We start from the raw sequence: 24,137 nt of genomic DNA on the forward strand, positions 1-24,137 counted from the left end.
CTGTGCCATTTTGGATCTTGCTGCGGGATCCCGCCGGAGTTTGGCGACCGCGATTACGTAATCGCGGCTTGCCACCTTGCACAGCACGCATCGCGATAGTTCGCAATTGCGAACACGTAGATGCGGCGGGCAGCAACAATCTCACACTCGCGAAATACAGAATTTGCAATTCTGCACAAGAAATCCATTTTGGGGGGCGGGGGAGGAAGGAAGTGCCCCACAGTCTCCAACTTCCTGTTCCTGTCCAGCAGGCTCCTCCCAGTGCTTTCTTCATGTGCTGGTCACTTTCATTCGGATCTTGACCTGGAAGGATTACTTTTTGTGGATGCTGCTGGATATTTTGATTTGAGGCCTTTTTGACTTTCTTTGGGTCACTTTTGTGTTTGGGGCATTGCAGTTGCTGCAACTACAATTTTGGAATTTTCGATTTTTGGGCTGTTGTTGGGGCCTTTTGCCCAGGGGTAGTGAGTGGTGCATGGACTGAGTCTTTCTGTGGGGTCTCTTTAATGTAAACATCATGGAGGGCATGAATGGCATGGGATTGTGCTGATTTTTGTGTGTTTTTCGATTCTTTTGGCTACTGTTGGGGCCTTTTGCCCAGGGCTAGTGAGTGGTGCATGGAGCTAGTCTTTCTGTGGGGTGTCTTGAATTTAAACATCATTGAGGGCATGGATGGCATGGGATTGTGGTGATTTTTGTGTGTTTTTTCTTTGGGGTGTTCATGGGCCTGTCCATGTGGGTGGGGGCCATATTGAGGACTGGTGCAGGCCGGGCCTGTCCATGTGGTGGGAGTCTAGGGGCCATTTTGAAGCCAGGCAGTGTGCTTTGTTGTGCCATAGGCCTGCACCCAGCCTGCCATGCTTTCATACATTATGCCCAGGGGTACTCAGGGGTGCATGGGCCTAGTCTTTCTGTGGGGGTGTCTTGAATTTGAACATGATTGAGGGCATGGATGGCATGGGAACGTGGTGATTTTTGGGTGTTTTTCGATTTTTGGGCTGTTGTTGGGGCCTTTTGACCAGGGCTAGTGAGTGGTGCATAGGCCTAGTCTTTCTGTGGGGTGTCTTGAATTTAAACAAAATTGAGGGCATGGATGGCATGGGATTGTGGTGATTTTTGTGTGTTTTTTCGATTTTTTGGGGTGTTCATGGGCCTGTCCATGTGGGTGGGGGCCATTTTGAGGACTGGTGCAGGCCGGGCCTCTCCATGTGGTGGGGGTCTAGGGGCCATTTTGAAGCCAGGCAGTGTGCTTTGTTGTGCCATAGGCCTGCACCCAGTCTGCCATGCTTTCATCCATTATGCCCAGGGGTTCTCAGGGGTGCATGGGCCTAGTCTTTCTGTGGGGTGTCTTGAATTTGAACATGATTGAGGGCATGGATGGCATGGGAACGTGGTGATTTTTGTGTGTTTTTCGATTTTTGGACTGTTGTTGGGGCCTTTTGACCAGGGCTAGTGAGTGGTGCATGGGCCTAGTCTTTCTGTGGGGTGTCTTGAATTTAAACATCAATGAGGGCATAGATGGCATGGGATTGTGGTGACTTTTGTGTGTTTTTTCGATTTTTTGGGGTGTTCATGGGCCTGTCCATGTGGGTGGGGGCCATTTTGAGGACTGGTGCAGGCCGGGCCTGTCCATGTGTTGGGGATCTAGGGGCCATTTTGAAGCCAGGCAGTGTGCTTTGTTGTGCCATAGGCCTGCACCCAGTCTGCCATGCTTTCATCCATTATGCCCAGGGGTACTCAGGGGTGCATGGGCCTAGTCTTTTTGTGGGGTGTCTTGAATTTGAACATGATTGAGGGCATGGATGGCATGTGATTGTTGTGATTTTTGTGTGTTTTTCGATTTTTGGGCTGTTGTTGGGGCCTTTTGACCAGGGCTAGTGAGTGGTACATGGGCCTAGTCTTTCTGTGGGGTGTCTTGAATTTAAACATCATGGAGGGCATGGATGGCATGGGATTGTGGTGATTTTTGGGTGTTTTTCGATTTTTGGGCTGTTGTTGGGGCCTTTTGACCCGGGCTAGTGAGTGGTGCATGGGCCTAGTCTTTCTGTGGGGTGTCTTGAATTTAAACATTATTGAGGGCATGGATGGCATGGGATTGTGGTGATTTTTGTGTGTTTTTTCGATTTTTTGGGGTGTTCATGGGCCTGTCCATGTGGGTGGGGGCCATTTTGAGGACTGGTGCAGGCCGGGCCTCTCCATGTGGTGGGGGTCTAGGGGCCATTTTGAAGCCAGGCAGTGTGCTTTGTTGTGCCATAGGCCTGCACCCAGTCTGCCATGCTTTCATCCATTATGCCCAGGGGTTCTAAGGGGTGCATGGGCCTAGTCTTTCTGTGGGGTGTCTTGAATTTGAACATGATTGAGGGCATGGATGGCATGGGAACGTGGTGATTTTTGTGTGTTTTTCGATTTTTGGACTGTTGTTGGGGCCTTTTGACCAGGGCTAGTGAGTGGTGCATGGGCCTAGTCTTTCTGTGGGGTGTCTTGAATTTAAACATTATTGAGGGCATGGATGGCATGGGATTGTGGTGATTTTTGTGTGTTTTTTCGATTTTTTGGGGTGTTCATGGGCCTGTCCATGTGGGTGGGGGCCATTTTGAGGACTGGTGCAGGCCGGGCCTGTCCATGTGTTGGGGATCTAGGGGCCAATTTGAAGCCAGGCAGTGTGCTTTGTTATGCCATAGGCCTGCACCCAGTCTGCCATGCTTTCATCCATTATGCCCAGGGGTGCATGTGCCTAGTCTTTTTGTGGGGTGTCTTGAATTTGAACATGATTGAGGGCATGGATGGCATGGGATTGTTGTGATTTTTGTGTGTTTTTCGATTTTTGGGCTGTTGTTGGGGCCTTTTGACCAGGGCTAGTGAGTGGTACATGGGCCTAGTCTTTCTGTGGGGTGTCTTGAATTTAAACATCATGGAGGGCATGGATGGCATGGGATTGTGCTGATTTTTCTGTGTTTTTCGATTTTTTGGGGTGTTCATGGGGACTGGCCATGTGGGTGGGGGCCATTTTGAGGACTGGTGCAGGCCGGGCCTGTCCATGTGGTGGGGGTCTAGGGGCCATTTTGAAGCCAGGCAGTGTGCTTTGTTGTGCCATAGGCCGGCACCCAGTCTGCCATGCTTTCATCCATTATGCCCAGGGGTACTCAGGGGTGCATGGGCCTAGTCTTTCTGTGGGGTGTCTTGAATTTGAACATGATTGAGGGCATGGATGGCATGGGATTGTGGTGATTTTTGTGTGTTTTTTCGATTTTTTGGGGTGTTCATGGGCCTGTCCATGTGGGTGGGGGCCATTTTGAGGACTGGTGCAGGCCGGGCCTGTCCATGTGGTGGGGGTCTAGGGGCCATTTTGAAGCCAGGCAGTGTGCTTTGTTGTGCCATAGGCCTGCACCCAGTCTGCCATGCTTTCATCCATTATGCCCAGGGGTTCTCAGGGGTGCATGGGCCTAGTCTTTCTGTGGGGTGTCTTGAATTTGAACATGATTGAGGGCATGGATGGCATGGGAACGTGGTGATTTTTGTGTGTTTTTTTATTTTTGGGCTGCTGTTGGGGCCTTTTGACCAGGGCTAGTGAGTGGTGCATGGGCCTAGTCTTTCTGTGCGGTGTCTTGAATTTAAACATCATTGAGGGCATGGATGGCATGGGATTGTGGTGATTTTTGTGTGTTTTTTCGATTTTTTGGGGTGTTCATGGGCCTGTCCATGTAGGTGGGGGCCATTTTGAGGACGGGTGCAGGCCGGGCCTGTCCATGTGGTGGGGGTCTAGGGGCCATTTTGAAGCCAGGCAGTGTGCTTTGTTGTGCCATAGGCCTGCACCCAGTCTGCCATGCTTTCATCCATTATGCCCAGGGGTACTCAGGGGTGCATGGGTCTAGTCTTTCTGTGGGGTGTCTCGAATTTGAACATGATTGAGGGCATGGATGGCATGGGAACGTGATTTTTGTGTGTTTTTCGATTTTTGGACTGTTGTTGGGGCCTTTTGACCAGGGCTAGTGAGTGGTGCATGGGCCTAGTCTTTCTGTGGGGTGTCTTGAATTTAAACATCATGGAGGGCATGGATGGCATGGGATTGTGCTGATTTTTCTGTGTTTTTCGATTTTTTGGGGTGTTCGTGCGGACTGGCCATGTGGGTGGGGGCCATTTTGAGTGCTGGTACAGGCAGGCCCTTGCCATGTGCTGGGAGGCAAGGGGCCATTTTGAATGCAGGCAGTGTTCTCAGGCCTGCACCTATTTTGCCTAGCTTTCATCCATTATGCCCAGGGGTAGTGAGTGGTGCATGGGCCTAGTCTTTCTTTGGGGTGTCTTGAATTTAAACATCATGGAGGGCATGGATGGCATGGGATTGCCCTGATTTTTGTGTGTTTTTCGATTTTTTGGGGTGTTCATGGGGACAGGCCATGTGCGTGGGGGCCATTTTGAGTGCTGGTACAGGCAGGCCCTGGCCATGTGCTGGGAGGCAAGGGGCCATTTTGAATGCAGGCAGTGTTCTCAGGCCTGCACCCATTTTGCCTAGCTTTCATCCATTATGCCCAGGGGTTGTGAGTGGTCCATGGGCCTAGTCTTTCTGTGGGGTGTCTTGAATTTAAACATCATTGAGCGCTTGGATGGCATGGGATTGTGCAGATTTTTATGTGGATTTCGAGTTTTTGGAGTGTATAACTGAACTGATGTTCCTCTGTCTTCCATTGCTTTTAGGTGCACAAGACTCAAGAGAACCACCAGTGCCCGGAAGAAGTCCTGCAGCGGTGTGTGTGTGTAGCATAACGTCACGCGACGTCACGTCTGGCCACAGACAACTCTGCAACTCGTGCAACTGCGGCCTGCTGTTCTGACCTCTGAAGAAGATGGCCCCCCAAAAAGTTCCCCGTAGCTCCTCTAGCAAGAAAGTTGCCAGTAAGGAGCAGAAGAAGCAAGTTACCAAGGAGACAGGTGTGCCGCCCGCCACATTTTTTGGGAATGAAAAAAAAGTACGCCTGCAGCAGCAGCGGGATCTGCTGGGGACCAAGCTGGGAGCAGCACCCCCGCTCCATTGGGCTCAGTGCCACCACCATCACGCCAACTTAATTCCAAGCCCTTGAGTGCTGCAGAGGCAGCCAGTCTACTTGTTCAATCACCATCGACCAGTGATGTTGGCTCATCGCAAACAAGTAGCAGCAATGTCCCTCAATCAACACAGGTTGTTGTAACTCATCTGACGAGTGTTGAACAACCACAGCCGCAACAACAACCACATGTGCAAGTACAAGCCCAAGTACATGTGGAAGGAGAGGCAGCGCAAGGAGATGCGCAAGCAGAGGTGCATGGAGGGGCACGAGTGCCCACAATAGTTGTTCCTCCCGAAGTAGGGGCACATCAGGAAATCGACAATCAAGCCGAGGTATAATTTGAGGAAGCCACTCCTCCTGATGATCATTCATTGTCTACCACATCCCTAGCAAGGAAAAGATCAAGGGTGGTGTCTACATCTTCTTCAAGCCCACCTCCTTCTGATGATACGGATCTAACTTGGGAACCACCACTGCCGTCTGAGATTGAGGCACACCATGATCTGACAAAGGTAGCTAAGCGTAAAAGGAAGGCCCCCGAAACTCTCATAGTTATGGAGTGTGATGACGCTCAACAAGAAGTGGCGTATACTCCTGCTGATGAAGACTCTCACGACGATGACGCAGTCATCATAGGCTTCACTCCAGCCTCAGCTGGCATTCAGCAAACAGACATTTTGACCCTATCCCGAAAAGCTGCTGAGCGTGATGATGTTGTCGACGAGGAGGCAATGGGAACACCATCATTGGAGTTAACTAGTACACCACCACCTACCGCGTCCATATTTCTTCCTCACCAAAAGGAAACTCCATCCACCTCGACCTCAATTAGTGGTGGTGAAAGTGCACAATGTAGTAAAGTTCGGCAATACACATCCTCCACTTCATCTGGCATTAGCAGCATGACCACCACCAGTATCGCCTCCTCCGGCCCCCACAGACATTTCAAGTCCGCAGTTTGGGACTTCTTTAGTGTTTGCCCAAAAAAGAAAAAAATTGCCATTTGTAGCATTTGTAAGCTTGCAGTTAGTCGTGGTAAGCTTGGTACCAACTATTGGACCGGAGGCCTGAGAGGTCATCTTAAGAGACAGCACGCTGTCCAATGGTTTGCGCACCTAAAGGAGATCAAGAAAGCCCGAATTGCAAGTCAACAAAACGTTGATGTTTCATCTGATGATGACGAGGAGGAAGAAGCGTCAAACACTTCACTTACACCCAGTACCCCTGTCAGCACACCCCCTGTGAGCCACACTAAGAGTGTGGGAGAGAGTGAGATACCAATGCGAAAAAGTTCATCAGCGAGCGTAACTGGGTCGAAGATGTCATCTTCATCATTCCGTAAAATGGTCCAGGCCAACATTAGAACCATGTTGTTTCAGAAGCGCCATATGAACGCAACCACCCACTGACGCGTCTGTATAACACTAAGCTGGCTAAAATGCTAGCTCTGGACCTTCTCCCTTTTTCTTTTGTAGAAGGGGTTGGTTTTCTAGAATTAGTGGCAGCGCTCAGCCCTAAATGGAAGGTTCCTAGCCGGTTCTATTTTGCCAGAGTTGCGGTTCCAGCACTACATGAAGATGTGCTGGAGGTGATTGGGGCAGCTTTGCAGAAGAGTGCTGTTCACACTATACATCTGACAACAGACATGTGGACCAGTGGCGCAGGCACTGATTACATGTGCATCACTTTTTCAGGGGTTAAAGCAAAGCTAAACGCAGGTGTTGACCCCAACCAAGTTTTTAAAGCTGCTCGGAAACATGCAACACTAGCCATGTTTGGCTTGGAGAAACGTCATACAGCAGAAAACATTTTGAATGAGTTTAACACAAAGGTCTTTCACTGGCTGTCCCCAAAAAAACGCAAGATTGGTTATGTTTCCACGGATAATGGCGCCAATGTAGTTAAGGCCACGGATCTGGGTAACTATTTCAGAGTGCCGTGTTTGGCGCACTGTATAAACCTGGTTGTTAAAAAATTCTTGAGTGAAGACAGTCCAGTGTGCGAGTTAGTGGCCACCTGCCGAAGAATGTGCAACCATTTCAGCCATTCTTTTAAGGCCCGGAAGCATCTGAGGGGCCTGCTACATGAACGTCAAATGCCAGTGAAAGCACTCATCCAGGAGGTGCCAACACGTTGGAACTCAACCTTCTACATGCTTGAGCGTTTGTATGAGCAGTTTACGGTACTCGATCAGTATTTCTTAACAATGGGTACAGCTCAGAAGGACCTGAGGCTAGATGCGGCGCAATGGAAGTTAGTTAAAAGCCTGACAGACATGCTTCGTCCTTTTGAGGTCTTCACGCGTGCAGTCAGCAGGGAGGACTGTAATTTGGGAAAAGCTATCCCATTGTTGCGCATGCTGGAGCACCAACTGAAGGTGGTTTCTTCTATGTTTCAAAAAGATGAAGAAAAGCAAGAAGCTTTTGTTTTGGCGGAGAAATTATTAGAGCGCCTACTTGGCGATGAACGTCTTCAAATGATCCACTCAGAACAGCATTACATTTGTGCTACTATTCTGGATCCAAGCTACAAAAAGGCGCTGGCAGGTAGAGCATTCTTTCCTTTTGGTGATGAAGATGTTACAAAGTACAGACGTTGGCTAGCCTTGTCAGCCATGAGGTTTGAAAGAGAACGGCAGAAAATTGAAGGAAAAGGCAGTACATCAGCATCAGCAGGCCATCCCCAGTCAAAAGAATCCACTTCTGCACCTGTGGCTGTGGCAGAAGTGACCTCTCAGCAGTTAAAGACACCGGCAACCGGATCATCTGCACCAGACACAACAGTAACATTGAGTGAAGAGGAGGATTGGCTAACTCTGCTTGGGTTTGGTTCTCAAAAGGTCCCAGCAAAAAGTAAGCAAAGTGGAGGAACCGTGGAGAACCTTCAGTCGATGGTTCAGGACTATCTGAATGACTCAACAGAGGTCTATGTTAATGCTGACCCATTGGCGTATTGGCATGGGAAAAAAGAATTGTGGGCACAGATCTCCAACCTGGCTATAAACTACTTGTCTTGCCCACTCACAAGAGTGTCTTCTGAACGTGTTTTCAGTGCTGCTGGTGGCATTGTAACTTGCAAACGGACCCGCCTCTCGCCCAAAAATGTGGAGAGGTTAACAATGATCAAGATGAATCAGCACCTCATACCACCAGATTACAAAGTACGAGAATACACACCGGAAGAAGACGAGGAGGACAGCAACTTAGATGAGGGAATTTATTCTCTGTTAGGTGACACTGACCTACTCCTGCCTGAATTCGCAGAGTATGAGGACGAACTCTTATTCTCTAACACCGAGCCCTGAAAATGAACCAATGAATCAATAACTTTCTTTTTCGTCCTTATTCACTTTTATTCCTGTGTGACTGTCTTTCTTTGTTTTGCACAGTTAATATAATTACAACTTTAATCACCTAATCACAAAAACAAGCCCATCAGCAGAACTGTCTTCACTTATTTGCTTATTGATTTGAAGGTGCCGCAGTCTGCATTCCTCAGGTTCACAAGTTCACAAGAACATGCTCCTCTATCCTCCTCCTCCAGACTCCTATTTCCCTCAAAGCAGAGGGCTGGATTACGCCCAATGAAGAAAGACTCTGCACTTGTGGGGGTGTTCTACTTCTTTGCGGGTGAGTTGGCGGGTCTTGGGGCATTGCTGGGAAGGTCTAATACCGGATAAAACTGGTTTTGACCAAATCAGACTTGAAAACGGTTTTGACTTTTTGCTCACTATCATGTTTTCAGGGGCCTGTTTGGGGGGCTTCATGGTGTTTGTGGGTGAGTTTCGGGGCCTGGGAGCACTGCTGGGTATGGATACTTTTGATTGCAAGAGGTTTGAAGCAAATCCATGCTGGCAGAGGGGAGTTAGGGCCTAGCTGCAGAGCGCGCGCGGAGTGATTTTGGAAATTGCCATGAAAATGACTAAGTCCCCATTTTTGTACTTTTGATTTTTGGCTGTTTGTGGGCCTTCTACTTGTTTTCGCCTGGGTTAACGGCTCTGGGGCCATTGCTGGGAAGCTCTAATACCGGATAAAAGTGGTTTGGACCAAATCGGAGGCGAAATTCTTTTTGCGTTTTTGCTGACTTGCTTGTCTTTGAGGTGCTCTTTGGGGGGGTTCCGGGTGTTTGTGGGTGGGTTTTGGGGTCTGGGAGCACTGCTGGCACAGTCTTATTTTGATTGCATTTGCTTTTCAGGAAATCCATGGTGGAAAACGGGAGTTATGACTTAGCTGCACAGCGCGTTTGGACAGAAGGCCGAAAAATATTGTAAGTATGTGATTTTCCTTTTTGGCTGTTTGGGGGTGTTGTGCTTTTTTGCGGGTGGGTTGGCGGGTCTCTTGGGGCATTGCTGGGAAGGTCTAATACCGGATAGAAGTGGTTTGGACAAAATCCATGAGGAAAAAGTTTTTGCTATTTCTGACATTTCGCTCAATGTAGCGTTTTTGGGGGCCTGTTTGGGGGGCTTCCTGGTGTTTGTGGGTGGGTTTTGGGGTCTGGGAGCACTGCTGGGTATGAATACGTTTGATTGCAAGAGGTTTGAAGCAAATCCATGGTGGCAGAGGGGAGTTAGGGCCTAGCTGCAGAGCACGCGCGGAGTGATTTTGGAAATTGCCATGAAAATGACTAAGTCCCCATTTTTGTACTTTTGCTTTTTGGCTGTTTGGGGGTCTTCTACTTGTTTTCGCCTGGGTTGACGGCTCTGGGGCCATTGCTGGGAAGCTCTAATACCGGATAAAAGTGGTTTGGACCAAATCGGAGGCGAAATTCTTTTTGCGTTTTTGGGGGGGTCCGGGTGTTTCTGGGTGGGTTTTGGGGTCTGGGAGCACTGCTGGCCCAGTCTAATTTTGATTGCATTTGCTTTTCAGGAAATCCATGGTGGAAAATGGGAGTTATGACCTAGCTGCACAGCGCGTTTGGACAGAAGGCCAAAAAATATTGTAAGTATGAGATTTTCCATTTTGGCTTTTAGGCTGTTTGGGGGGTGTTGTGCTTTTTTGCGGGTGGGTTGGCGGGTCTTGGAGCATTGCTGGGAAGGTCTAATACCGGATAAAACTGGTTTGGAGAAAATCCATGCGGAAAAGCCTTTTGGCACTTTTTGTAACTTAGGGTTCTTTAGGGTTAGCCCTAGCAGCAGGATTGCATGTGTTTCGGGGTGTTCTAGATTTTTGCAACTGAGTTCTGGGGTCTTAGAGCACTCGTGGGAATGTGTAATTTTCGTTGCAAGTGATTTGAAGAAAATCCATGGTGGGAAAGGGGGGATTTGGCATAGTTAAAGAAAGCGTTTGCCACTATTCTTAACTTAGGGCTCGTTAGGGTTAGCAGTATTTGTATTGCATGTGTTTGGGTGGGGGCTGTTTGTGGGGGATTTGCGAATCTTGGAGCGATTCTGGGTATGGATACTTTTGCTTGCTTGCAAGTGGTTTGAATACAATCCACAGTGGGTAAGGGGGGGATTTGGGCCTACTTTTACTTTCAAAGTACGTTTTGTCACCAGTTTTCTACTAGGCCTCGTTTTTTGAGATCTGATTGGGGGTCTTCTACATTTTTGCGACTGGCTTTAGTAAGGGTCTGGGTGGGAGCACTGCTGGGAAGGTCTAATTTTGTTCTAAAACACAGTTTACAGTACACCTAGCTTGAGGGGAAAGATCCGCTAAATTAATTTGCCCATACTTATTTATCCTTCAAAAGGAGACTCAGACAGAGTACGCACTTTCAAAATATTGTACTGTCTATTAAGAAACTCAAAGTGTGATTTTTTTGCACTATACAGCGTACATACCTTATATTTATTTGTCAGTGGTATTCTAATATCACTTCCTGTTTTTCCATCAATAATTACAGGCCGGGTTTCAGTCTGTGCAATGGGAAAAAAAGGATGAAGTCAGGCTTCACATTAGCGAGCCGCAATTCAGCATCCGCCAGGCAGGCAGTGGACAGGGTGTCTTCTGGTCATCAACATTGATGGACGGAGCGTCAGCTGGAATGGAGGAGTGCCGCTAATAAGAGGAATGGTTTAATGCATGCAACTTACTTACCAAATTCAACAGGTCAACTACAACAACATACAGATACAGTATCCGTTCTTTTCTAATTATTTTTTAAGTAATGTTATGAGTGTGACTCTCCATTTCTTGGATCTCTCTATGCTTCTAAATTGATCCCTACAGCCATTCTATAGGTTTTACTTCGGCTATTTTTTAAACCTAATTTAATGTAAGAAGTGTTTCTCTGAGTGCAGAGATAGGCAAGTGAAAACGCTGCACCCCTGTACTGTTGCATTATGTCATTCACGGTTGTCAGTAACCATGCATGCAGTAGTGCATGCACTTCCTTTATGTCACTTAAAAGATTTATGGTTAGCTTTGTACCCAAAGATTTCTTTATCTTCAATTATTGTTTGTCCATGCTGTGCTTTTTTTTCTTCTCTCAAAAACACTTTCCCAAAATCCCCCATTCCCATCCATTTTACAAACCCTAACCCTCTTCCCCCGGGCTGTGTGGTTTTGATTGATGTGTGACTAAATGACAGCAATAATTCCACACACTTACTGGGGAGGATAAGGTCATAGCAACAGGCTGGTGAAGGAATCCGAGGATATATTCTATACTTACTCAGCTTCACACTCAGTCACTATTCGCAAATTAAAGCAGATTTTCATGTGCGCCATGCCGCCTTCCACTTGATAGGTCATCAAGAACATCCTCCTCCTAGAAGTGGCAAATTATTACGCTGCTGTGTCCTTCACCTTCAGTACTATTTCTTGTAGTATTAGCCAATGTCAAAGAAATTCAACGCAAGTACTAGTTATACTTTCAATACTTTACCATTTGTTAGGCTACATTGTGGCACTGTTCTAGTGTACTGTCACCTGCTATATTCTCTATCGTACCGTTCTAATGCTACGGTAAGGACAAACAAGGTTTCATTTTCTTTTTTTTCAGATACTGCAACTGCCACTGTGTAACACCACTAGTACCAACGCAATGATGACATTTCATCCGCCCAGGATTGACAACCTTAATTGCCATTTGCCGTGCAGCCAGCCCTGTGCCTAGCCCTATTTCCAAACACAAATTACAGGTAAGATAAGCGTTTAGGGGGAGGAAGTATAATGGAGTATTAGGAGAGACGAGAGACTGACGCTAGTTCTAGTAAAGTCCTAGGACTATTGAATTCACTTACTCTGTGAGAGGCACTTAGTTTTGAAAACATTTGGGCAATTAATTACACAACTTGAATCAAGATGCCACTTAATTGTCACCAAAACAAAGTTACTGTTATACCCCCACCCACCAGCCTCAAAAGCAGTAAAATAAACAACGTATGCTAAGATAAAGTTTAAAGTATATTTATATCCCTGACAAAAATAATCTCCCACAAGACCCAACCCACCCCCACTCCCTAACCCCAACGAATGTCCGTGAAAAGTCCAAAAAAGTGAAAAAACCCAACTCCCAATTCCCACCCCCCAGAAGTCTTTAAAAAAGGGGCAAGGGACAGTCTCCTCCTACTGCTGGCTGCTGCTGTTGAATTTCCGGGCCAGGTTGGAATGCTCCTTGCGGAGGGACTCGAGCAGGGTTTTCGTGTTGAGCAGCTCCTGATCGAGGTAGGAAACCCTCAGGGAAAGGCGGTGCATGCGTTTCTTGCAACTGCTGTGGGGGGCAGCTGATTTCTTTGCTCGGCAGTGGCTGCGGTACCCCGGCTCCGTACCGCTGGAGACCTGCGCCGTCTGGGTGACCCAGGGAGCGCGGAGGAGGATGCAGCTGTCCCGGTAGATGTTGTGGTAGACTGCGTGTCCCCCTCCTCCTGGGCCACCAACCGGCGATATTCAGCGACAGTGGCCTCCAGCCTCCGTTGCCGGGCCCATCTAGCCAGCCCCTTCCGGGTTGGTTTGGAAGGAGCATCTATATGAAGAAAGAAAGACATAGTCTGTAACCAATGCTCTTTAACGTTAACAAAAAATGATTCAGCAGAAAGTTGTGTCACAGTAGAACTAGCAACTTGCAACTGCAGTACATAACTATTGTGGCCAATATCTATCTAACCTCCCTCTTCTTCACCCTTGCTCTAACATTAGTGGGAGTTTAAGGAATCAATTCTACGAGCACTATGGACTCACTCCATTAGAGTCGACTATGGCAGTACACCAGTCTTATTCTTCTTCTTCTCTCTTGTTTAGCAAAATTGGTAAGTGAACTTCTGCAAGCCAGCATTATGCCAGCGCAGTCAACTTGCACCCGAGGAAAACAGACGCCCGCCATGATGAGTGAGACAGACTTGCGTTACTGTACCAGTCCAGTACATGCAGGTGGTGATGCTCTTACTTTTCTATTACGGGTGGCACTGAGAATACTCTGTTACAAGGGCTACTGCTTAATTAATTTAACTTTCACCCTACAGTGCCAATGAATACTAGAAAAGGAAAATGAAGAAGATAAATAATCTGATTATCTATCACTGCACATGGTATGTATTTACTTACATATGGGATGACTTTAGGTGCTTTGCTTTTTATTGAGTGAACTGTGATACATCCACACATGAATGACCAAGTTCTACTAAACTTATTAACAGAGGTAGTGAGTGGCCATCGTAATAGCCGGATATATGCTGTGCTTGTAATACAAACTACTGCTACTATTCATGGTAGTATTCGGACAAAATTACAACTTCTTTTCCTTGCCTTTCCTACACTGGGACGGACGTGCGGGTGCGGTGTTACATGCTCTTCAAAGTAACACTTAGTTCATCCAGTGACCGTCTACTCTCTCTAGATACACGTATGCTATCTAAGAGTCAGATAGTACCATGATCCAGGCATCCATCCATTCAAACTATGGGGCAGATTAGGATTGCGGATTTCCCGCATCCTCCGGGCCGGCGGAATCCACCGCCGGCCCGGAGGATGCCGGAAATCCGCAGCGGCCTGAAAAAGACCCCCCGCCAGATTAGGATGGCTGGGGGATCGTTTTTCAGTCTGCAGCTTTTCCGCGGCGGTCGCCTCCGGTCTGCGGCAGAAAAGCACTAACATGGCTGGCGGTGTCTATCAGACACCGCCAGCCATATTAGGATGTCTGGAGGAACACATGTCTTTACACGGCGGCATTTTCGACGTGCAAAGGCATCCGGTTTTGTGTTTGGGGGCCCGTTGTGGGCCCCCAGAGGTGAAGGTGGTGTGGGGGGTGCACATGGGAGGTACCTATGGTACCCCCCTGCATTTTCCTGCACAAAGCGGCAGGCACCACGCGGTGCCTGCCGCTTTGTACATGCAAATGCACAACTTACATTTTTATCATTGCGGCAGGTGCTGCTTCAAGCAGCACCCGCCGCAATGATAAAAATACAGGATGTGACCGCCAGGGTGGCGGTCACATCCGAATTACCACGGAGGGACCGCCACTGCCCCTGCGGACGGTCCCTCCTACTCTATGGTGGCGGACGGACTCAAATCCGTCTGCCATCATAATGGGCCCCTAAATGTCAATCATTCTTCTTCATGTCTCTCATCTGGACAAACCTTACGTTTTCTCACGGGGAGCAGCACACTATGCAGTCTGCAATCTCAATAAGTAAGGAATATAAGAGCTTACCACTGCCCGACACTACCTTGGCAACCCGCACAGCAGTTTGGTCCAGCACTTGCTCCGCCTCATCCCCAGAGCTTCCCTCCACCTCCACGCTGGGCCCAGCACCAGATGTTCCACCTACAAAGTACATTTAAGAATGTTAAATGTCATAGACATACACCACTCACTAGTATTTTGTCTAGGAATGAAGAAATGAGAATACAGAAACCAATCTACTAATTTGTGACTGTCTACTCTAAAGTAAAAATGTCCTTTTTTCCAGGGAAGGGTGTTGTCTTGCAGCATTATTTGGCACAACTGATGAATGCTTGCTTTTTAACACGCACCCTTTTCCTCATAACAGACAGAAGCTTAACTTCTAAGAACAAATCATTAAGACGAAAGGACTAATGATTCCGCACCAAAAAGAAAAATTAAAGTTCAAACCAGGTGAGGGCTCGGCTCGCCCACAATAAATGTGTGAAATAAAAAATGAGTATAAGCACTTTTCCATTTTTAATCAACCGTTTATGTTTTATGACAAGCTTGATTTTAATAAATATTTTAACTTTTAATAAAGCTTTAAAACTTAAATAGACTCTGTGGTTTTTAGTCATGAGTGAATGAGCAAAAGGTTTTGCAATTTGCAAGCATGAGTCCGTGCCTCTGACACTTCTGGACTCTGACTCCGTACTCTTGTCCTGCGTTGGATAATCATCATTGGGGATCAATCATCGATGAATTCGGGAGCTAAATGACTCTGCCACACTATCTAGTCAGTTTGGAGATTGGGGGTTCTTCAAAGTCTGATATCACTGAGGTATGTGGAAAGTCTACCTGCGCCTATTATAATTGATAAACAATGCACTATTTAGTGTCCATAGTTCTGTTTGTGCAGATTTGTCCCTACAACAGTAGTAGAATGGATTGTCCTCCTATCCAAACCAAAAGTAAAGTAGTATCTTATTCTTTCTCGGTGGTCATTCACCTTTTTATTGTTGGCAATTGTCAAAGTATAAACATTTAGAAGACTTGAAAATACATTATGGACAATCCCAGAAGACTGCACTCAGTGCATAGAGCTATTGCTGACTAGAATGGGAGTCCAATGGAATTGCCAAATGTGCAATCTTACTTAGCTACACAGACAGACTAATAAGAATAATCTAGTAATACCACAGGGAGTCATAGTCGAGGCAGGATAAGAATTTAGATACAGTTTACAAGAAGATCAAAGACGATTTAGAAAAAATCGAATGAGGAACGCTAGGAAAAAATAGGTACTCTATATTAAAATTAAAACTTACCGGGGCCAGCAAAGGAGCCCTCGCCTGACCGATCCAGGCCTTGTTCAGCAGCAGAAGCAGCCTCCTCGAATGCCCTCTTGCCCCTGGGAGGAGCTGATGTACAACATGAAAGAAAGAAAAAACAGAAAACATGGATGATATTTGTCAACCAAAAAAAACATTTCAAAAGAACAGTAACAAAATATTTTGGCGAAATAGCAAATGGACAAGTATTCCACGGGATATATTGACCTATCTCATGTGGTCTACTACAATATTAGTATTGCTTGATTTGCGGACCGTCGACTTGGAAAGTTATGTAACTCACTAAACAAACTACTAAAAAGGTTCGCCTAGGACTGGCAGGCAGCAGTCCGCAGCACGCCAAGTGACAGACAAAGTCCATTGTGATTGCAGATCAGCGACAACACTAAAAAGTTTCCTACTACATTAACCAGTCATTAAAATACTCAAACTATCAATCCACCACCACAATTTTTTTTCTTATTGCCAGGTGTACAAAGGAAGGACTGGACTTGAATCTGTAGGGGCTGATTTAGAAGCTCCTTGCGGCTCTTTTGCTCCATTGTTGCGTGACTTTTGTGACGCAGCGGAGAACAAAAGAGGCGCCATGGTGCGGCGTATATTAACAACGTGACGCATATGGGAGATGCATCACGTTGTAAAGCCCTGCGCCATCAGGGGGCGTTCTGGCGCAAGGGAGGGCGTTCCTGCGCAGGAACGCATCCTAATTGTGGCTGAGGGAAATCTACAAGATTTCAATCAGTCACAATGTTGCGTGACTCAAACCCTGCGCCTGCTTGAAGCAGACGTACGGCTTGACGCAGCATTGGGGAGATAGGGCACCCCAGAGCATTGCTGGAGCTGCGCCATCGTTGCGACGCAACTCCAGCAATGCGCCGCCTTTACGGCACAGAAGGGTAACGCTTCGGTGACGATTTGGGCCCATGGTGCGTCGCATTGTAAATACGGCGCACAATGGGTGGTGGTGGCATGGCGCACAATTACTGGCGCATCCCTGCTACTTTGCAGGGATGCGCCGGTAATTAAAAATCTGACCCTTAGTGTCTAGCATTACGCAGTTCTTTAAACTACACTCATGCATAATTTCACAGGCCAATGAAAGGAACACAAAATCGAAAACAAATAAGCATAGTAGCAGCGCTACTGAAAAGGAGAGCAGTGCACCTGAATGCACAGAAGATTTTGAAATATAATTTACCTACAATGTAATCAACAGCATTATTGCTCTTGGTAAAAAACAAACATTTGCAAGATAATAACACACAGAGCAGGAGAAAATAGAGTAGTAAAGAAATAGCTACTACTACTCACCAAGCCCGGGGATCTCAAGGCCGAGCAGGTCGAGCAGATCGCGTTCCCGGTCCAGGAGATCCGTCCAACGGTGGGTGGCCTGGTTGTAGGTGCGCCTGACCCGAGAGTGTTGGTACATGGCCCGGCACACCTTCTCCCACCGCTTCAGGCGCACCCGGATCCCGTACCCGCTAGCGATCTTGCCGCCTGCCATGATGGTCCTGGGGAGGCGGCGCTGAACATAAAAAACTAGTACGGCCACCTCCTCGGCGCTGAAGATCTCCCGGGCTGTGACTGTCTCCCCCCTCAAACGCCCGCACGGGAGCCGGGCACGGGGTGCGGGACCCTTGCCCTTCTCAGGATGCTTCCCGGCTCCCTTTACCATGGTCTGGGCAGAAAGGAAGCTAAATAATAAAGAAGAAATAGAATAGGGAAGAAGGAAAGAAAAGAGTTTAAAAAAGTAGTTTAAAATTAACCAAAAGTAGCAGAAAACACAAAAATATAGAGCTAGAAAAATAGAGGGATAGATAATAAGTAAAGTTGATTAAAAAAAACTTCAAACAAGTAAAGGATGGCAGAGATTCAGAGAGGATACAGAAAGCATGCCCAGAACCATAGCAATGAATGAGAAACAAGATGGCCGCGCCCGTTCACGACCGCGTGAGTAAGTTTGCGCAAGATTTTCCTCGCGATCACACGTGAAATTGTACCAGCGAGCCGCACACTTTGCGAGATTACACATCTTGCCCGGAAACGGAAATACGTCATGCAAACAACGTGAACGACCGTGAGGGTAACTTTGCGCCGTTGCGCTACAAGCGGCTCCCTAAAACGCACAAAACCTTGCGAACTAACACGCCGCAAAAAAACAAATCGCATATTCGCACAAATTCGATCTCGCACGAATTCGCGCCCCGCGAATCCCGCGAAATTGCAGAAAAATGAGTTTTGCAAAACTGAAGGCACTCAGCAGGTGCAAAAGTTCAAACTCCTCATTAGTAACCATTCCCTGTAGTGCTTCCTGAGGGGCCCCTCCAGAGTTCAGTTGCCTACTTGCAACTATTCTATGACCCTGCTCTGACCCTCACAGCAGGCTCATAGAATAGCTACAAGTAGGCCACAAAGGTCCTGGGAAAAAAATTGCACTGCAACAGAAAGCAAATTACAGATAAGGAAGCAGGTGCCAGACTGGAAGTTTAAATTCAGTGACAAATTAATAAATCAACCCCAAATTAATTCATGTCAGTTGAAGCAGGGCAGGTGTGCTTGCTTTCCCCCCCCATAATCTACAGTGATGTACCAAAGGGTGGCAGTGATGTACCAGAGGGTGGCATGGGTGAACCAGAGGGTGGCAGTGGTGAACCAGAGGGTGCTGTGAACCTGTGATGATGAACCAGACGTAGAAACAACATAGTCGCGACCGTTGCGAGCTGACAAGTAAGTTCGCAATTGCGAACTGGTACAAAACCCTCGCGAACTGGCAGAAACCCTTGCGAACACAAAAAAAAATCCGCAAATTCGCGAGAGTTCGCGGATTTTGCGGATTGCGAATTCGCGAATATGCAAATTCACGAACGCCAGATTCGCAAAATTCGCCCATGCTTAGCCAGTGCCTCCAACTGGTCTTTCATTAAGGTCTGTGCGGGGTTAATGTAGCAATTTAATACCAGCAGGTTGATTGGATGTCTGGTATTGCTCAAACCTCTTATCTGTAGAGCTTGTAGACCAGGGGAGTTCACATTGATGGTAGTGACAGAGACGGCACACTCGTGTTTTATAAAGACTGATAGACCACCTCCTGGGCGACCGAAGATGTTCCTTTTTGTAGCTGGAACTTGAAGTTCGTAGTACCCGGCCAGAGGAGTGAAGGTCAAGGCCCAAGTTTCTTGCAGACAGATTATGTCTCCACTTTCCAAAAACCGCTTCAGGTTTTCATTTTTACAGATTTTGCTAATCCCTGCTATGTTCCAGGAGATTACTGTTAGTAGTGACCTTGCGGTGCTTCCGGGCCTGGCTTCTCCTCTGGCGGGCTGTCTTTTGTAGCGGTTAGGAATGCTGTATCCTCCTGCCTGCGAGTCCCTTTTGCTCAGGGATGGGGGAAATGGTTCGTATAAATTGTTGGTTGTTTTGGCTTAGGATTCTGATTCCTGTTGGAACCCTTTGACCCAACTGGCTTCCATTAGGAGGTCCCAGGCTGGTTGTCCCGTATAGGACCGATCGAGTGGCCTTTCTTGCGCTATCTGGGGCCAGGACAAGTGGATATTTCGGGGGCGCCAGTATCTGAACTTCAATGCCCCACTCAGCAAGTAGGATGGAATTTTTCTCAATGGCTTGTAGTGTTTCTTTGTTCTTTAGTCCCACCACGGTGGAGTCGCCATGTGTATCCCCTTTCAAGCTCTGGAATTTCACCCATTCTAAGTCCCCCGTTTGTGTCTTGTCTAGGGTGTCCAGATGTTTGAAGAGGCGTAGGAGGTTACTCCGGTTCAGGATGTCATGGATGGTTTCCCATGCTGGGAAATCTCGGAGTCAGGATACCTCGTGAACAACTGCTGTTGCGCCCACAGTTTGCGCTCTAACTCCCTTTTTAGTTGCTGTTTCTGCTGGGTTAGGCACTGTCCTGGGGCTTCCTTGGGGGGTTGAGGGAGAACCTCCTGGCACCCTCTTGTTCTGGTCGTTGTTCGACCTAGTAGCATGCAGGGACTGAGTACTTGGTTGCTGAAAATAAGGAGTGGCCACTTGTTGCGGAGGTATCTCCGGAATTGGGTGTAGGAGCCGTTCTGGAGATGAGGGGCTTATTCCAGCCGTTGGCTGGTGAGCTGTGGCGGTGATTTGCTTTGCTGGTAGCTGTTCACCCTTCGCACTGAGGGTGCTTGATAGTGTCGATGGTTTGTATTGCGCTCCCTTTGGGGAGGAGGCCGGGGGCAACCTCTTACCCCAATTTTTATCTGTGAATATCGGATAAAGCTGGGTCACTTTTATACTTCCTTTTGTGGGTGGTTGCTTGCACTTCAATAGCTGGAGTTGTCTCACCTTAAGCTTTATTTTTTTCTGTTGCTTTTTTAACTTCTTTTTTGCTCTCCTTGAGAGAGGGAGATCCTGTGTGTCCGTTGTACCTGACGAATCTTCCAGTGGGACTGATCCAATATCTTCGCTGCCCCTATGGTTTAAGCTTTGCAGGGTTGTAGATGTTAAAGGGCTGCTGCTTGACTTGGTGGCCGTATGCTCTACGCTTTTACCATTTGCGGCTGTGTCCTTCTTCCCAGATGGGACCCAAGGTGACTGTGTCTCCTTCGAGGTATGAGCATTTTGCTTCGCCTGATCTTCTTTGTTATTTGTCATCGATGCCGCCGTTCTCCCTTTTGCAATTTCCACTATGTCAGTTAGTACTCAGACAAAGAAGACAACTTCTCCATAAGGTTTGAGCAGCTGCAAGAGCTAGCCCCCCAGTTAGAAAGCTCATGTTGGGAGATCCTATTGTCCATGGCCTCCACCTTGGAGCTTATGTCTGCTAGACGCCCGGCTATTGCCTGTAAGAGGTCTATTTGTAGTTCCATCTTAGTTGATTGCCACACTAGAGCTTTGTTGGTGGCAATATTTGTCTCCAGCTGAGATGAATTCTCTGTGATCGTGTCAGGGCTACTGTTGCAGGCGAGGTAGTCAGCTTTCGTTTTGTAGGCCCTTGGGGACTCTGAAGGCCAGAGTGAGATTGGAGTTAGATCGAGAGTTCTTTCGATCTTTTGTTCGAGGTTGTAGAGGAAAGAACCTGTAATCTCCCCAGCAGCTGGCAGCACTGGGGCCTGAGATACCAGTTGAGGGTCCGTTAAATTGGGGTTCTTGAGTTCATGATGGGAGTTGCTCGTGCCTGGGGTCTGAGAGGTTGGGCCAAGGGCTTTGGTCTGGTGGATTTGCACTGTTGTCATCATTGTGGCACCGCTTTTAGGGGGAGCTGTGTCGTTGATCTTACTGGTCTTACAAATTGTTCTGTCCCGCATCTTGTCTGAGGACAGGAGGGGAGACCCGTCCCTGAATTGTCCTACTGATTGCTTAGGGGGGGGGGGTTGCTCGTGGACTGCGCTGGCCTTATCCCGGTCCGTCCTGGGCTCCTCACAGGGAGATGTCGCAACCTTAGAGGAGCAGATGAAATTGGGCGATCGACTACTGTGATGGTTAGTGCTGCTATCTTGGGCCGGGCATGGAATGCCTGGGTTGATGTCTTGGATTGGGCCGTGGTTACTGGTCGATGGATCATGTTTCTTGAAAAAGTTTCTAATCAAGCCTCTTTGATCGGGCTCTTGCGGTTTTTCATTTAGGCTGTCGGTTAATGATTTGCTCCTCAACATACGTGTTGTTGTCTTATTAACTGGTGATTGGATCGTGGGGCTTTTTTCCAGAGATGTAGGCTGTCGGCCCTTCCTTTTGACCCCCATATGCCGGGTGTCCTCTTTTTTTTTAGGTAGATCAGACTTTTAAAAGGCTCTAATTTGGCTGATAAAAAGGTTGAACGATTATTGGCTAATGTAAGGTAGGGTAGTTGAGGTTCAGGCGGCCATTGCCTGCCTCGCCTGTCTATGCTGACTGTTTTTTTTTTTTGTTTGTTTTTTTTGGCGGTGTTTTGTTCTGTTCAGTCTCTGATCCTCCTAGGCTGTGCTCCTCTTGCACCTTTGACACACTATTGGGCAGTGTGGAACTGGGGGGCAAAGGGGCAAGGGCACGGTGCGATTGTCGGTGGGGTGTGGCTCCCCCTTGCCACTCGCTGCTCCTTGTCTCGTGGAGTAATCCCTAGTGGCAGTGTTAGCACAGTGGCCTTGTTAGCACAGCGATAGTTCAGCTCGGCAGAACACGGCCGGCTCCTGTGCCCCCGGCTCCCAGAGCTTACCGGACAGTTGTTCTGCCTGTGCTAATGCCCTCACGCCGTCTCAAGCGATGGTTATTACTGGACGCTTATGTGTTGCCGGTTGTGACTATGGCTCATGGTCCAGCCCACATTAGTGCGAAAGGCATATGTAAGCTCTTGGCTCCTGTGTGGCAGAATGTAGGTATCCCGAAATGTGCAGAGAATGTGGTTAAGCATTGTATTGTTTGTTTAATGCATAACCCAGGAAAGGTTACCCCAACTCCGGCAGGTCATTTTGCTCCCCCGTTATATCTTTTTGAAGTGTTGCAGATCGATTACATTCATATGGATCGATGCAACAACCTTAAGTATGTTCTGGTGGTGGTATGTGCCTTTTCCCGCTGGATAGAGGCCTACCCCTTGAAAGATAACACTGCTCTGTCAACTGTTAAAGTGTTGCTTAAAGAGTTCTTCCCCAGGTTTGGTTTGCTGCGAATTGTCTGGAGTGACAATGGAAGTGAATTTGTGGGTCAAAATATTCAGAAAGTGTGTTCTGGTCGTGGTATTAGAGAGAAGTTCCATGCGGTAAACCATCCACAGTCAGCGGGTTTGGTTGAGTGTTATAATGGTACACTCAAGCTTAAACTAGCCAAGATTCAAGCCAGTACGGGCCTTGCTTGGCCTTATGCCCTGCTCTTTTGTCAACCAGAACTACTGTGCATTCTCGTATGGGACTTGGCCCATATGAAGTGGTTTTCGGATGCCCAGCAAATGTTTGGGGTGTCCCTCGTCCCAAGAAATACTCAGACATACCATATCCTCTGGTAACTGACTACTTGCATGACTTGACTACTAAATTAAGTTTATTCGTCAGCAGGTACAAAGTGCTTTGCCGGAGGCCTCCACAGACCCAGGTCACACCATTTTGCCCGATGACTGGGTCTGCATCAAAAATTTTCAACGGACTAAGAACTTGGAGCCTCGTTGGTCTGCGCCTACGCAAGTTTTGCTTGTCACCCGCACAGCTGTGAAAGTGGTCGGAAGGCGGAACTGGGTGCATGGCGTGCACTGTAAAAAGGTGCCATTGCCATTACCCTTCGACCAGTGGATCCGCAGTGGCGTAAGGGAATCTGATTCTGCAGCGATTCCTTGTTTTGTGCCTTTCAGTGATGCTCAAATTTATGGAACTCAGTCTGAGAAAGCAGATGACGACATTCTTCAAGCTGCTGTGCCTGCACATCTTCGAATAGACACTACCAATCCAGAAACTTTATTTGAGGACCAGACCGTGCCGAGCAAAACACTCTACAACCTGAGGCCGAGAGCTGACCAAAGGAACTGAACACTTTGAACACTTTTTTCCTTATTACTCAAAGACTTTTTTGGGGGGTCTTTTTGCCTTTTTGTTTTTTGTGTGATATTTAGTATTAGATGTGCCATCTTTCTCCGTCGCGGGGTCACGGTAGGAGACTCAGACTGTAACCTGGTTTTTGTTCTTTTAGCAAGTGGCTAGTGCCTCAGGATATACAGAAGTAAGTAGCTGAGTGATTGAGGAAGATTGCCGTGAGCGACATTTTTTTTTTAGATAAAGATGGATGGTACAATAACCATAGGTAGGGAAAATAGAAGCAGGAAATGAGATCGAAGTATTGTAAATTATTGCGTAGTCAATTTGGCGTAACTTTGTGTGTTTTTATGTTTTTGTGTATTTTATTAGCCTGCACAGGTTGGATCGTACATGTTCTGCAACAGAGAAATGTTGTTAATTCTACAACTTCTTTGCCTTCTCATCTTTCTGTCTTTTCACATAAAATGCATGCTCTACCTCCTCATGAACAGATAAGGAGAGCTAATTATATGAATAATACGTTTATTCAGTTGTTACACCAACATCAGTTGGCTATTAATATGACTGACTGTTGGGTGTGCGGACTTATGCCACACAATACACGAAAGGGAATGCCATATTTGGTTCTTCCTTTCTCATATGAAGGTTCAGCTTGGGCCTATTTGACTATGTTTTCGGCCGCATGCCACAACAGACTTAGAAGCCCTGTAAAGACTTCTGGGAAT

This window comes from Lissotriton vulgaris, chromosome 6, assembly GCF_964263255.1.
Source record: "Lissotriton vulgaris chromosome 6, aLisVul1.2, whole genome shotgun sequence".
NCBI lineage: Eukaryota > Metazoa > Chordata > Amphibia > Caudata > Salamandridae > Lissotriton > Lissotriton vulgaris.